The following is a 15754-nucleotide window of genomic DNA, read 5'->3' as shown; positions in this document are numbered from 1 at the left end:
ACTGACTACTGAGAGCATTGGGAAAGGACTCCTGAAGGAAGTGAGATTTGAGTTGAGTTTCAGTCAGGGAAAAGAAGAGAAAGAAGTGAAGAGGGAGAGAATAAGGCATGGAAGATTTGATACAGAAGCTTGGACATGGGAGAGGGAGGTTTTTGTTGAAGGAACAAGACAGTCAGTGTAGCCGGATCATAGGATTCATAGAGAGGAGTGGTGAAAGACCATGCAAAGATGGTGAGAGGCTAATTTGAGGAAACCTCTAAATGTGAAACACAGGACTTTATCTTTGCTAATAGAAATAATGGGAATTAATGGAGTTTGTTGTTATTGTTTGTCCTTCATTCTCAAAGAGGACCATGACATCTGGATGATGTCATGACTTACAGTGAATTGGATTTAAGTGAGAGAGGGCTGTGCAAGTCATCAGTCTCACTACTTCCTCCAGAGTCATCTGGGTCCAGTAGCAAGATATAGATCAGGATGACTGGGCCATACAGCTAGTAAGTATTTCAGATCCCATTTGAACTCATATCCTCCCAACTCCAGGGCCAGTGCTCTATCTACTACACCACCTAGCTTGGAGTTTATTTAGTAGGGAGATGACAAGGTCAGACCTGCACTTGTGGAAATTTGATAGCTGAGTCAAGGATGGATTGGAGTGAGGAGAGACATTAAGGAAAGAGAGACCAGTTAGAAGTTCTACTCCAATAGTCCAGGTAAGAGCAGCTGAGGACTTAACTAGGAGAGTGTCTGAGTGGAGAAGAGAGGGTGACATTAGAGATTCTGTTTTTGTTTTTTGGTGAGGCACTTGGGGTTAAGTGACTTGCCCAGGGTCACACAGCTAATAAGTGTCAAGTGTCTGAGTCCGGATTTGAACTCAGGTCCTCCTGAATTCAGGGCTCTATCCACTGAGCGGCCTAGCTGCCCCTGACACTAGAGATTCTGTATGGGTAGAAACAACAAGATTTGGCAACGGATTGGATATGAAGAGTTAAGTAAGATAAATGAGTGGAAGATGACATTGAGATTTTGAGCCTGGGTGCCTAGGGGAATAGATGTTCATGGCCTCACAGGAAGCTTGGAAAAGAGAAGGTTTTGGAGGAAAGAGAATGAGTACTATTTTGGAATTGATTAGACAAATATTTTTGGACTTTAGCAACAGTAGAGTAAAAAAGGATATTGTACTAGCAGTCAGGTGACATGACTTACATAGTCTGTATAACAAATGGATAATGAATACAAATTGTGGGATTTGGGGTAAATTGCTTAATCCAATGGGTTTGCTTGCTGTTCCTTGCACATGACACTTCATTTCTCCACTCTGGGTGTTTTCCCTGGCTATCCTCCATTCCTAGAACTCTTATTTTCTTTATTTCTCTCAGCTTTCTTCAAGGCTCAGCTAAAATCCTACCTTAGTCTTTCCCAGTCCTTAATCTTAGTGTCTTCCCTCTAAGATTATCTCCAATTTGTCCTTCTTGTTTGTGTATAATTATTTTCATGTTTTCTCCCTCATTAGACTGTAAGATCCTTGAGAATAGATACTGGTTTTTCTTTATGTCTCCAGAATTTAGCAGTGTCTACCACATGCTACTTAAGTTATTTAATAAGTTATTAAATTTAATAAAGGCTTGTTGACTTGACTTCTCTCAGTTCCCTTATCTATAAATAGAGGAATCAGGGATTGGAATAAATAGTTTGTGAGATTCATTCCAGATTTACAAAAATTATATAAATTCATTAATTTTTTAATGTAATGACTACCAAAAAGAACATTTCCATATACCAAGTAGAAGAGGGAAAAAAGTATTATATGTAAATTACTAATCTTGATTTTGTAGGTATTGATTTAAAAATATATACATTTATACATATATATAATTAGTAAATTCAACATGTTACTTTCAAAGTTGTTCTGCTTTTCCTTGTTTTCCTCTGAACCTACTTCTGTTCTCTTTTTTGCATTTAAAATAAATACTTTGGGGCAGTTAGGTGGTGCAGTGGGTAGAGCACTGGCCCTGGAGTCAGGAGTACCTGGGTTCAAATCTGGTCTCAGACACTTAACACTTACTAGCTGTGTGACCCCGGGCAAGTCGCTTGACCCCAATTGCCTCACTAAAAACAAACAAACAAATAAATAAATAAATACTTTAACGAGTCACTTTTCTTTCTTATCTTCTTCTTTGACAACACCAAATACAATTGTTACCAGATAAATTGTTTTCCTGGTTTTGATCACTTTACATCAGTTTATACAAATTTCCAGATTTCTCTGAAACTGTCTTTTCTTATGATGCAATAACATTCCAAGGCATTCAGATATAATAATTTGTTCAGACATTCCCCAGTTTATGGTCATTTCCTCTGTTTCAAATTCTTTGCTACAACAAAAAGGGTTGCTATAAATATTTTTATTATTTATAAATATATTTATATAAATATAGACTATAAAGTTATAAATGTAAATATTTATAAAATAAATAGATTACTATATATAGTCATTTTTTTTCTTTGATCTCTAGGCTTAGAATAGTAGTAGTATTAGCTTAGCAGTGGTATTTCTAGGTCAAAGTGTATATACAACTTAGTGACTTTATAAGCATTGTTCTATTTGCTTTCCAGAAACATAGAGCCAATTTAGACCAATGTGGTTTCCTTCCTGGAGCCTTTCTCACAAAGAAAGAAAGAAAGAATGAAAAATATTTCCTTCTCAATGAACTGTTTCCTTCCATTTTTTTTTTTTTGCAGGGCAATGGGGGTTAAGTGACTTGCCCAGGGTCACACAGCTAGTAAGTAAGTGTCAAGTGTCTGAGGTCAGATCTGAACTCAGGTCCTCCTGAATCCAGGGCCGGTGCTCTATCCACTGTGCCACGTAGCTGCCCCTGTTTCCCTTTAATTTTAACTATATTGATTTTATTTTTACAAACCTTTTCAATTTATATGAACAAGATTATCCATTTTCTTTTCAATGGGCCACTCTACCCTTTGTCTGATTATTGACTCTTCCTCTATGCATAGTTATCAAAGGTATTTTCTTCTTTGAGCTTCTAATTTGTTCATGATATGACCTTTTATATTAGATCATGTATCAATTTGGAACTTATTGTGGTATACGGTGTGAAATCTTGATCTAAACCAAATTTCTATCAGACTACTTTGTAGTTTCTCAGGTTTTTTTTTTTTTTTTCCAGATAGTAAGTCCTTGTCCCAGTAGATGGAGGTCTTTGGGTTAATCAAACACTTTGCTATTACATTCATGTCCTTCTGTATGATATGTATCTGATATAGTACTCTTTTTTGACATTTCCACTTTTTAAAATAGTTTTGATGATTCAGTTGCCTTGTAGAATAAGTATAGTTTGAGTTTGGTATTGCTAGGTCCTCTTCCAGTTTTTTTTCTATTTTTTTCCCTTGAGAATCTGATCTTTTGTTCCTTCTGATACATTTTATTATTATTTTCATTTTCTAAAACTAAAGGGCATTGAGGTGGCACAGTGGATAGACCACCAGGCCTAGAGTCAGGAAGACTCATCTTCCTGAGTTAAAATCTGGCTTCAGACACTTTCTAGCTGTGTGGCCTTGGGCAAATCACTTAACCCTATTTGCCTCAGCTTTCCTATCTGTAAAATGAGTTGGAGAAGGAAATGGCAAACCACTTCAGTTCTTTGCCAAGAAAACCTCAAATGGGATCACCAAGAGTTTTTCACAATTGAACTAAAAGTAAAATAGTTTGATTAATATCGCACTGAATAAATTAATTTAGTTAGCTTTATAATATAACTGTGATTCAATGAATGATACAAGCAATGAATACCTCTCCACTATTTAGGTCCTTGTTTATTTCTGCAAAGAGTGTTTTGTAATTGTATTCATGTAGTTTTCATATAGTTTCTCTGTGTGTGTCTTAGTAGGTAGACCAATATTTGATAATTCTTCAGTAAAACTTCCGTAAGTTCTAATTATGTGTACAGGGTTTTTTAAAGCAAATTTACACAGTTGTTTCTCACATGACATGATAACTTTGGTGGTACTACAATATTTTTAGGCATGTGTAACAATACTGCAAAATCAGTCAACTGAATTTCCAAATTAGTGTTCTCAGTTCAATATGGCTCTTCTTCTAGACATGTGTTCTCCATATGAAGCATGTGGTATGATTTGATTTAAAAGTTAAAAATGTTTCTGTTTCAGAGATTTATTTCTAACTTCTTTAAGTCGTGAAAAGAAAATTTTCAGTTGACAGAGTCTATTAAATTGATGCAATGCTGTGTAAGTTAGAAGACCATTAGAATTTAACTAAGCATCCAGCATCAAAAAACCTATTTGATGTTAGAATGAATGGTTAAATATGTTAGGAGATTATGTAGGAAAACAGTAATACGTGGTAATTATTTGTAATCATTTGCCTTACAATAAAACAAATCAGTTTCCTAAAAAAAATTTTGAAAATGTGTATTTTTCTTAACTATTAGGGTGGCTCCTGGACTTGTACCCTGAAAGGAACAACCAACTTACCCTATTCTAAGCTCCCTCACCTACTGCAGCTTCCACTTTTTTCATGGAAAATCCTTTCTTCCTTAAAGAAATTGCTTTCTTTGTTGGAATAATGCTGCTAAGCAGCTTCATTCCTCTTTTATTGTTTGACACATGCGAAATTCCAGCACTGTATTTCCCTTCTGGGAGGTACAGGGAAGGACATAAAACATTCAATATGAGGACACATGTACTTGAATAGCATGGGTGCAATGGAGAGAAGAGGTTTCAAGGGATACAAAGACATAGGGAAAGTATGATTAATAAAGGTTAGATTTTACCTGTCTCTCATGAATACAGTTTTCCATGATGAGGTTAGGATATAATTTCTGAAACACAATCAACCATATTTGCCAGACAGGGCAAGAAGGGAGGACTGAGGCCTTTGAATTATAACTACTAGTAAGACTTTATAATTACTCAGCTTGGTCACTGGGCTTCTTTCTGCCTGTTTTGTTTTTGGTTTTCCTCTTTGCATCCTGCATGATTTTCTCCTGAGACACTGTGGAAGGCTCCAGTTTCCTACCTTTGTAGACTAAGACAACACCAAAGGTCCCTACAACTCGAACCCCAGCAGCCTATGGACTGTTTGAAGAAGATTAGGTGTTTGAAAGGGACCAGCATAGAGACTTGTTGAGGATTCATTACTGATGTGATCTGTGTGGTTGCAAAAGAATCTTGCTAAAGCAAGGGAAACAAACACCTGCTTAGTTTCTTCCTTTTTCACTCTCTAGTCAAAGACCACCTAGATTGTCTCTCCATTGACAAATGACTTTATTTTGCAGGCAACCAAGGGTAGGGGCTTATAAGTTTTCCTTCGGAGATGAAACACTCTAGCTATGTCACCTGTGTAGAGCGTAGAATTCATTTGTAGTGAGAAAGCTTTACAAGCCTTGGAATGGGGTGAGGGAAGCAGTGAGGAGGTCCCATCTCTCTACTTTGGCCATCTTCTGAAATCCAATGTGTTTCTGTACCCCCTCACATGAACACTGCGGGCCCTGAGTGCCTTACTCAGACAGAAGGGTCCTCTTTTTTTTTTTTTCTTCCCTCCAGCATCTCTCTGTTGCATTAGTCGCTCCACAAAGGGCCCCAGTCCTAATCCTACTGTGAGAAATTTTGGGGTCGGCCAAAACGGAGCGGACCTGGAGTGGCTCCAGGCCAGTTTCTGAGAACGTGATAAGCCAAGCTCCTCCTCCTCTCTCTCCACCCCACCCCCCACCCAAGTCTCTGGCCTCTTGCGAGGCTCCGCCCCCTCCACTTCAAATCCCCGGACTCCGCCCTCTTCTCCGCGGAGCAGTTCTGGCTTTCTGCTCTTCACACCTGACTCCCTCCTGGGTCCGGCTCCAGCTGGGGTTCCTGTTCGAAGGCGGTGGAGGGAAAAACCCCAGCGCTGGGGATGAGGTTGGGCCACTGTGGGGAAAGGGACGACCGAACTGGAGGGTGGGAATTAACAGCAGTCAGACTTCTCTACTGCCTGGAGGGTTCTGTTCCCTGGACAGTTGGACAGTCAGACTGACCCACAGACATTGCAGGGCAGGGGGGGTGGTAAGAAGTGGGAGGGAGGCGGAGCCCAGGGTGGGGGGCGGTGCCCGGGGAGGAGGAGAGCTCCCGCAACCGCTGTCTGCTCTTGGTGTGTGTCTGTGTGTCTGTGTGTGAGTGTGTGCGTGTGCGCGCGCTCTGGTGTGCCACAAAAAGATCCAGCCCCAATTTGTGCAGACACCGAAACAGAGAGGAGCGGCGGCGTTCTTAGGGGCCGGGCAGGCAGTGGGGGGTCGAAGGGCATTGCCGGGAGGACCCGGGAGGCGTCGGGCTGCAGGAGCGGACCCCTGCCGGGCAGACGAGCGGCGGCTCGTACTGAGCCCGCCGCTTCTTCAGCCTCCCCGCGGGCGCTGCCCGACCGGCCCCTCCGATCTCCTCTGCTCAGCGGCGGGAGCCAGTTCGTGGGGAGTCCCAGTGTTTTCTTGGCGCGCTCGCGCGTGTGTGTCTGTGTGTGTGCGCGTGCGTGTGTGTGTGTGTGCGTGTTAGGGAGCGAGGGAGAGGGAGACTGAGACTGAGGGAAACCAGCGAGCGAGCGGCGGGCACGGGACGAATTGGGACAACCTAGGGATGCTGCTGCTGCTACTGTCACTGTCGCCGCCGCTGCTTGTTTAGGGCAGACCCCAAGAAGGCTAAACAGAAAGGTCAGTGAGTTTCGTTTTGTCTTCCGGCTTCTCTCTTTCCGGGCCCCCTGGACTCGTAGAGGGTGGGTGGGTGGGTGGAGAGGTAGGGTGGTGTCTGATTTTCCCCAAACCGGAGAAGTCCAAAAAGCTGGCGGTGCTCTCACTGGCTGTTGCAGATGTGCTTTATTTATTTGGCGACACACACAGACAGACACACAGACAGATATACAGAAAGAAATAGAGACAGAATGAGTTTCTTTCAATTGCGGGTGCAGGGTACCGCGCTGCCTGGCCCATTGGTAGAAGACTTGGGTTCAAGGGACTGGATAGAAACACTCTGGCCGTGTGAAGCATTCACGGCAGAGGGGAGTGGATAGGCTGGTCTGCTGGGAGTTCGGGTTTTTAATAAATGTTGGCTGATTGGAATTTTTAGCATGATAACTGAGGTGTTGGGGGGGGGGGCGGAAATCACTGAGTGTTGATGTCTGTGTCTGTTACTGGAGTCCTCGGATGCCCCCTGGAGCTCTGGTCAAACTGAGGATCTGAATGTGTGCGCGTGTGGGGGTGGGGGGTGCTGCTATTGCCGGTGGGCTGAGAGGTAGGCAACGCCCCCTTCTGACCAATTCCTCAATTCTTTCCCCCTCTCCCCCAGGGCAAACAAAAACACCGCCCCCCCCCCCCCAAAAAGACGAAGAAGTTAGCCAGCTGTGTGCCTAGGTCTAGCTCTCGCCTTATCTCCTTTTTCCAGATCAGGGGCAGAAGGGACAGATGTTTTGAGAGCTTTCGTGTGGCCAATCCCGCTTGACTAGGGTGAGGTGGTTTCTTCTGAAAGGGCAAGTAGCAGGACAAAGAGCAAGCGAGGGCTTGTGGAAAACATTGCAGTTCGCCAAGGAGCCTTTGCCTGTTTCCTGCCTAAGGGCAGCGGTACAGTGTTTCCAAAAACCTGGTAGCCGTGGAAATTAAAACCAAAAACCAAATAAAGAAATAAAGAAGAGGTGGCTGGAAGGCATGGGGATGGGGAGGCGGGGAGGACCATCTTAGGGGTTAGGAAGAGAGAAAACGGTGCCTGGAAATGCAGCGCTAGTTTGTGTGCGTCTATGTGGGTGGCATGGATTTAGTCTATTCACATGTTGAAGGGATTAGCTAGGTCTAGGTCTTCAGTATCCAGTCATCTCAGGGTAGTAGTGTCTTACCCTACCGTTGCTCCCCCCACCTTTTGTTGTTGTTTGGGGGCACCGTACTTGCTTAAAAGAGTCTCTACCACCAAAGGGAGAATTTGGGGGCCAGGGAAGCTGCAGAGATGATATGGGGTGGTGGTGATTTTTTTTTAAACAGAGGCAGCTAGAAAATGCAAACTCTGTCTCCCCTCCTAACTGTAAACCCCAACCGCTCTCCAATATACCCCCTCAGAACCCAACGTTATAGACTGGTTTGAAAGGATGCTTTCTTTGATTTCTTTTTCTGTCTGCTGCCAGTGTCTCTAACCCTTACTGCATGTAATTCACTGCAGGCAGAACAAAGCTCTGTCACAATTGTGCTTCCTGCTTGTCAGCTTCTTCCTAGCAAAATACCGAATGTAAAAGGGACGCAATGACAGATTCAGGTAACCCCAAAGACTCTTGGTTAGCCACATGGATATCTCTGGATCCTTGTGGGGTACAGCAATTACACAGATCTATCTGGGCTATATTTCTAACTGCATCAAATAATTTCTACCTATGTGAAGGGGGCGGGTATGGGTGTTGGAGAGTGGGGAGATAACAGTCCTAGTATGGAGCTGCTAATGACTTTCAACATCTCTTGAAATGTTAATTGTAGGCTGGGGGACTTTTGGGTTGCTTGATTTTCTGTTAGCCCCCTTTGCAGTTTGATATAACCTATCCACTGACAGTTTATCAGAAGATAAGAATTCAACATATGCTTAGCTATCAGTCTGTAATAAATTTTGGCTTTGTCTTTTGGAGCTGACATTAGAAAAGGTGTCATTTTATTTAGATTTCCCCCTTAATCCCTCCCCCCCCACCCCATTCAGTTGTAGGACTCTCTATTGAAATAATTCTCCCCGTCTGTCTCCTACCTCATTGTGACTGCTCACAATGTCATAGATATGTATGCAATAAGTTGCTGAGGTTGTGTAGGAGAGAGCAGTCTTATAGTAGAACAAAGAAACCAAGCTTTAATAAAGTTTCCATTTATAAAGCTATGAACCAGTGTACTCTTTGATTCTACATTTTTTTTTCTGTAGGTTACTGTTTCTTCATACATTTGAGCCATGATTTCCTCAGCCCTTTCTCCTCCCAAGGATAATTGTGATTTGCTTGCAATTTAACTAGATTTGTGGGTTATCTTGATAGATATCAAAGGGGGAAAATGTAACCTTCAGCCTTCTTAGGAGTCTGACCACTGGTTCTTTCTGAGGACATGGTTCTCTGTGAACTATACAAATAGACTGGAGGTTGAATGGTTACTTTTGGTGTTTTGATTGTATTAAAAATTTTCTTTTCTGGTATGAATAAAAAGCATTCATTCTCCTGTCATGTTATCTGTGGTACTACACTATGATTATCACACATATCTGTTCCTAATTGTCTTTGAATCTTTGAATAATAAAGTTCAAGTCACATATAAAAGCTTATGCCATTCACTTGAAGTGTATGTTTGATTTGCTTTCTTCTGTTGGGGAAATACATCTTATTGTTGGATGTCTCTTGTTTAAGGTGTTTAAAATCAATAGGGGAAAGAATAAGTTATCTGGTCACTCCTAAAACAAAGGCCAAGGTTTTGAAATTACGTGATGGGTAAAAAAATTCTAGGACAACAATCTTTTTGACCAGTAATGCTAATGTCAGCAGCATTACAGGGTGTGTAGTGTGTCAAAGAAAAAGAAATGAACAGAATAATGGGGAGGGTCATAATGTAATAGAAGCAGAGGGTGTGGTTTTGAAAAACTTAAAAAAAATTCAGCACAAACAAAAACCCACATAGGGAAAAAGCTGTCTATGCGTGTAAGTTCATGTCCATATATGCGGATATGCACAGGGCAACTTGAGGTTTTAAATTTTGTGCAGTAATAAAATGGGATGATGTGTTGCAGTTGTATTCATGAGTGTCTGAGATTTTATGAAAAGAACATTACTCAATCTTTGTCATTTTGTTTACTTTTTGTAGTTGACTATGGTTCAGTACAGGTTCATAGACACTTAATGCTGGAAGGGATCTCAGACAGCATCTAGTCCCAATTTCCACCTCTATCTATAATGTCACTGACAGGTGGTTATTCAGACTCTACTTGAACATACTTCCTTTAACAGGGAGCTTACTCTTTTTCAGAAGTAACTGTTCCACTGTTGGAAAACTGTGGTTATAAAATGTTCTTTTCCTTGTCCCTGAATTATTCATTGAGACCTTGGGCTGAATTAGGTTCAAGTCAACAAACAATTTATTAAGTGCCTACCATGTGCAAGGATGCTGCTATGGTGGCTATAGAGATGACTATGGAATCATTGCTTGGGGGCTTACAGTTTAATTGGAAAACTAAGACATGTACAAATAATGATGACACAAATTAGAATTGGGTCATGTAATTGAAAGCTAGAAGCAACTTTAAGGATTATCTAGTATCAACCCTGACATGCTCCAGAGGAGTATAAGGAGTGAATACAAAGTACTATAAGAAACCGCTCCATCAATGTTTACATGAATTCTTCATGTGTTCCAAACCAAGGATTTCCTTCTTCCGTTATACATTATTCCTTACCATTTTACTGGGCTGTTGGAACCAGTCTCTCTTGTTGGCACCATTTTCTCTTCATAGTATTGTCCTGTTCCTGTTAGTATTGAGCTTGATTAAAGGAGTGGAAACCTTTGAAACTAAAGGCACTGTTGTATAATCTGACAAAGCAAACAGAATGTGGGGGTTGAGGGTAGGTAGGAACATTTGTAGCTCTCATCTCTTAAAGTTATGAGTAGTGTAAAAGAACTTAAAATTTGATTCCCAAACCTTACCAAAGAGCTAGCATTTTCTGCTAAGTTCTCAGACTTGTCTTCTTTCTTGGAGGATCTTTGTTATTAGAAGCCACAAAACCCTCTCTCTAGGGCTTTGGGTATATCACCTCTACTGATACCACCATGAGATGCCAGATGTTTCCAGCTTTTGAGTTTCCATTGATCACATCTGAGCCGGCTTGTGTTTTTATAGGAGAGTGGAGAAAAAGAGCACTCCTTACTCTTGGGTCAAACCACCCAGAACACCTGGGTTCCAGTTTTGGCTCTGTCATGTTCTCACAAGTCCCTTGGCCTCTCAGGCCCTCAGTTTGCTTTTCTGTAAAATTAAGTTTTTGGTTGAAATGATCTCTTAAGATCCCTTGCTGGTCCAGTTTTGTAATTTTGTGATTTACAAGGGGGGGAAGTATAAACTTAGAAAAAACACATGAGATTAAGTATAATTAGGAAAGACTTAGAAACTACTTGGAACCTCAGGTTCAGTTTTGTCTAGGTCAAGGGGTTTTCAACATTTTGGTCTCTAACAATCCTGCAGCAGTATCCATGAACCCTAGCTCTAACCTGGAAAATGACAGTGGAGCCCCATTTCTGTCCATGCCTATCACAGATAATAACTAGTCTAGCCTTCACTTCATTCTTAGATTTACATCTTATTCCCAAACAGCCAGTACAATACTTTGAATTGCCTAGTTTTTCTTCTCTATCGAGAGCATAAAGAATACATCTTTTAGATTAGGTTCTCTAATAATCATTAATCCAGAGGTGCCAAAGTTGTGGCCTGTGGGATGTAGGCAAAACTCCTCAATGCCTTTTAACCAGACTAAAATGTAATTGGGAAATGTTTAACAACAACAACAAAAAAACAATTTAAATACAGTACAATGAGTTTGTGATCCATTTTGATTCTTTGATACCACTGGCTAAGGCTATCACCCTGTACCTTCTTTCAACCAAGGGCAAGAGAAGATGTTGTGGAATAAAGACAATTCACAAACTCCATAGTCAAAGGTAAACTCTTGAAAGTACAAGGTGGGCCAAAAGTTGTGAAGGGGTCTGATGTTTAAAAACTTCTTGAAAATTATTTGTTCTTTATTTTTCACCATTTATGAGATTTGATTTTTTGCCTGTAATGTAAGTTCATTTCTATATGTACTGTATATGATGCTATGGTACTGTAAATTAAGAACAAAAAATAAAGGAGTATTAAATATTCGTGACTTTGGGCCCACCCTGTATAAAATCCTCCATTTAATTTTAATCTACAGACAACTGCCTCTGTACTATTAGACCAGGCAGCATGGACAGAATCTTCAAGTATGACCTGAGACACTTAGCAGTGTGACCCTGGGCAAATCACTGTTTGCCTCAGTTTCCTCATCCATAAAAACACCTACCCCCTAGAGTTGTTGTGAAGATCAAATGAGATAATAATTGTAAAGGGCTTAGCACAATGCCTGGCACATTGTAAGTACTATAGAAACACCAGCTATTATTATTATTATTATTATCATTATTATTAATTATTTTAATCAATTAACTTCCAGACAGGTTTGGAATATGTACAGCATCAGATCTAGATGCCCTTAATCTTAACTGTTAGAAAGTAACAAATTCTTATTCTTTGAGTCTCCTTTTGATAGTGGTCTAAATAAGATGGACCACCATTCTGTTACCTGAGAGAAGTTACGATAAATTAGATCACAGCTTGATTTGTCTTAGTTACTTTTTTCTCTATAAGATTTGAGAAACACCTTGGTTTTTATCAGCAATACCTTTTTTTTGCCTTTTCAATTTTTTCACTATTTTCTACAGTTTGTTACATTCTCAGATGCTGTTTACATTGTTTAGGGTTTGCATGTCCCCCAAACTGTTTAGGTGGCAGCTAGGTGGCACAGTGGATAGAGTGCTGGGCCTGGAGTCAAGAGGACCTGAATTCAAATCCAGCCTTACACACTTGTGCCCAGTGACTCTGGGTAAGTCACTTAACCATGTTTGTCTCAGTTCCTCATGTGTAAAATAAGTTGGAGAAGGAAATGGCAAACTACTCCACTATCTTTGCCAAGAAAACCCCAAATGGGGCCACAGAGTTGAAAATGACTGAAATGATTCAACAACACTGATGGGTTAAAATTCTTTTGGACTAGCTTATGAACCATAACTGCTTCTATTGGGAGAAAAAAGTTTCTAGGTTCTAAATAACTTGTGAGCTAACTTTGGAACATGGACCATTTATTTGTAGGTATTGGTCTAAATCTCCTCATTTCAGAGTTGTAAGGGACCTCAGAGAATACCTGGTCAAACTCTTTACTTGAATGAGAATTTCTTCTCCTAGGTTAGAAATGAATAGCCAGGGCCAGCTAGGTGGTGCAGTGGATAGAGCACCAGCCCTGGAGTCAGGAGGACCTGAGTTCAAATCTGGCCTCATACACTTGACACTTACTAGCTGTGTGACCCTGGGCAAGTCACTTAACCCCAATTGCCTCACCAAAAAGAAAGAAAGAAAGAAAGAAAGAAAGAAAGAAAGAAAGAAAGAAAGAAAGAAAGAAAGAAAGAAAGAAACAAAGAAATGAATAGCCATCTAGACTTTGCTTAAAGACTACATAAATAAGTGAGGAGGAATATTATTTTCCAAAGCAGCCCATGTAACTTTAATTTTTAGCTTTAATTTTTAGAAAGTTCTTTATTATCTAAAATTGAATTTACCTTTTTGCAACTTCTATCCATTGTTCCTAATTCTACCTTTTGAAGCCCAGTGATTCCACTTCTACACAGATAAAAACGCACAGAATATAAGGACAGATAGGACAATCTTTGCCTTCCAAAGACGGTTGCATAGAGTGTGGAGCTGGAAAGGGGTGGGAGAGATGACTGTCTCATAGCGGGCATGATGTGAAGATGATTAGGAAGTAGAATGGACACCTGGTTTCCAAGCACTATAAGTCAGTTGAATACTTGAAAAAAAAAATTATGATGTCTCAACTTCCTTCCCACCCCATATCCCTTATCATTTTCTGGATTAACATCCTTAGTTTTTTCATCTAATCTTAATGTGGCATGAATTTGAAGCCTTTTAATCATTCTGCTTGCTTGCCTCATTAATTATAATTATATTAATTTATAAAATATATTATTATTATATTTTACTATTATGTAAAATACATGTTATGAATTATAATTATGAGAAATTAATTTTCTCCTTCAAATGTGGTGCTAGGAACTGAAAACAGTACTTTAGAGTTGGTCTGCTCTGGGCAGGTAGAGTATAGTGGGGTCATCTACCTTCTTATTCGTTGAGTCCAAGCCTCTAAGGTGGCCTCCATTTCTTGGCTACCATGTTGCACTATTGATTCACGATGATCTTGTGATCCACTAAAATCCCTACATCTTTTTCAGACATTGCATCTAGCCTTTCTAACTGTGCGAAGCTGCTATCTTTTAAACCAAGTAAAAAGCTTGACATTTATCCCTATTAAATGTCCTTTTTACCAGATTTAGTCCAGTGTTGTAGCCTGTCAACACAGTTTTTAGTATCCTGAGACTATCACCCAGTTTGTTAGTCATTCTTCCCACCTTTCTATTATCTGCAGACTTGATAAGTATGCAGGTTATCTATGCTGAGGTAGCTAGAAAGTACTGTGGATAGATAGAGGGTGAGACCTGAAGTCCTGAAAACTGAAGTTCAAATTTGGTTTCAGATACTTAGTAGCTTTGTGACTGTGGACAAGTCATATTTAATCTCTGTTTGCCTGTTTCTTCAACTGTAAATGGGAATAATAACAGCACCTGCCTCACAAGGTTATTGTGAGAATCAAATGAGATAATATTTATTTAGTTTTAGGAGGGTGGAAGGTATCTGTATCTGTACTCACTCTTATTTTATTTTAGACTTTTATTTTCCAAATTACATGTAAAAGCAAATTTTGACCTCATTTTTTTAAACTTTGTGTTCCAACTTGTCTTCTTCTCTCCCCTCCTACCCTCACCCCAAGAACTCAAACAATTCAACATAAATCATACACGAGTAGTCTTAGCACAGTGCCCAACCCATAGTAGGTAATACACTCATCTGTGCCTTAAAAGTGTGAAATAGGGGGCAGCTAGGTGGCACAGTGGATAGAGCACAGGCATTGGAGTCAGGAGGACCTAAATTCAAATATGACCTCAGATACTTGACACTTACTAGCTGTGTGACCCTGGGCAAGTCACTTAATCCTCATTGCCCCACCAAATACAAACAAAACAAAAAGTGTGAAATAGCCTAGGTCCCTGAGGAATTCCACTAAAAGTGGAACCATTAATAACTATTCTTGGGTTCCAGTCACTTAGCCACTTCCAAATCCATCTAATTATACTTGCCCACTTGTCTTGCCTACTCTTATCATCTCTTCCACAAGGATAACAACCACTTTCAGATGTTTTCTAAAATACAGATGTGAATTACATCAACACATTTCCTCCTCTACTGGTATAGTAACCCTGTCAAAAAATGAAATAAGGCCATTCTGATGTGACCTGTTTTTTGATGAAGCCATGAGGGCTCATTGTAGTCTCATTTCTTTCCTGGATATTCACTATATTCACTTTGTAATAATATACAATGAAACCTCCTTAATTTGGACTAAACGGGGAATAGGCTAGTCTGAAATAGTAATAAATCTGAATTAGAAAATATTCTTAGAGAAATGAGTTTCATCATTTTCAAGTATGTGCCATAATTTAAACTGTTATATTAAAGTGTTACATCTATTCTTAAAAAGAACCTGCATTAATGCATAGAGAAGAATGATTGATAATGAATAGATCAGTTCCTTATACTCAAATCAATATTCCCATGTTTGGCACTTAGTCTTTCACAGTCTGACTACCACTTATCTTTCCAGTTTGATTACCGATTACTCTCTCTTCCTCACTCTTATGTTCCAGCCATGCTGGCCTGTTTGCTGATCCCATGGCCAACATACATCTCTGTCTCTTGTCCTCTTCACTGTTTCTTCCCCCACTTGCAACCTTATCCCCTTTTGATTTTTTTGTTTTACATCTCCTTGCTAGATGAGGCCTATCTCATC

The 15754-nt window shown here is 40.2% G+C and overlaps 1 protein-coding gene across 3 annotated transcripts in view; it reads left to right on the top strand.

The window, feature by feature from the left end:
- Positions 1 to 5823: 5823 nt before the first annotated feature.
- Positions 5824 to 15754, top strand: part of RNF152 (ring finger protein 152) — a 116193-nt gene continuing 106262 nt past the window's right edge. For 2 of the 3 annotated variants that reach the window (XM_043976742.1, XM_043976740.1), the window contains exon 1: positions 6158 to 6707. The gene's annotated coding sequence lies outside the window, so the exon portion shown is untranslated. Of the gene's footprint in view, positions 5929 to 6157; positions 6708 to 15754 lie in introns of those variants that run through there. The other variant, XM_043976741.1, reaches the window with a different exon arrangement.

The sequence above is a fragment of the Dromiciops gliroides genome, chromosome 1 (genome assembly GCF_019393635.1).
Source record: "Dromiciops gliroides isolate mDroGli1 chromosome 1, mDroGli1.pri, whole genome shotgun sequence".
NCBI classification, from domain to species: domain Eukaryota; kingdom Metazoa; phylum Chordata; class Mammalia; order Microbiotheria; family Microbiotheriidae; genus Dromiciops; species Dromiciops gliroides.
Note: the sequence above shows the minus strand (reverse complement) of the source record. Positions and strands in the feature narration are given on the sequence as shown.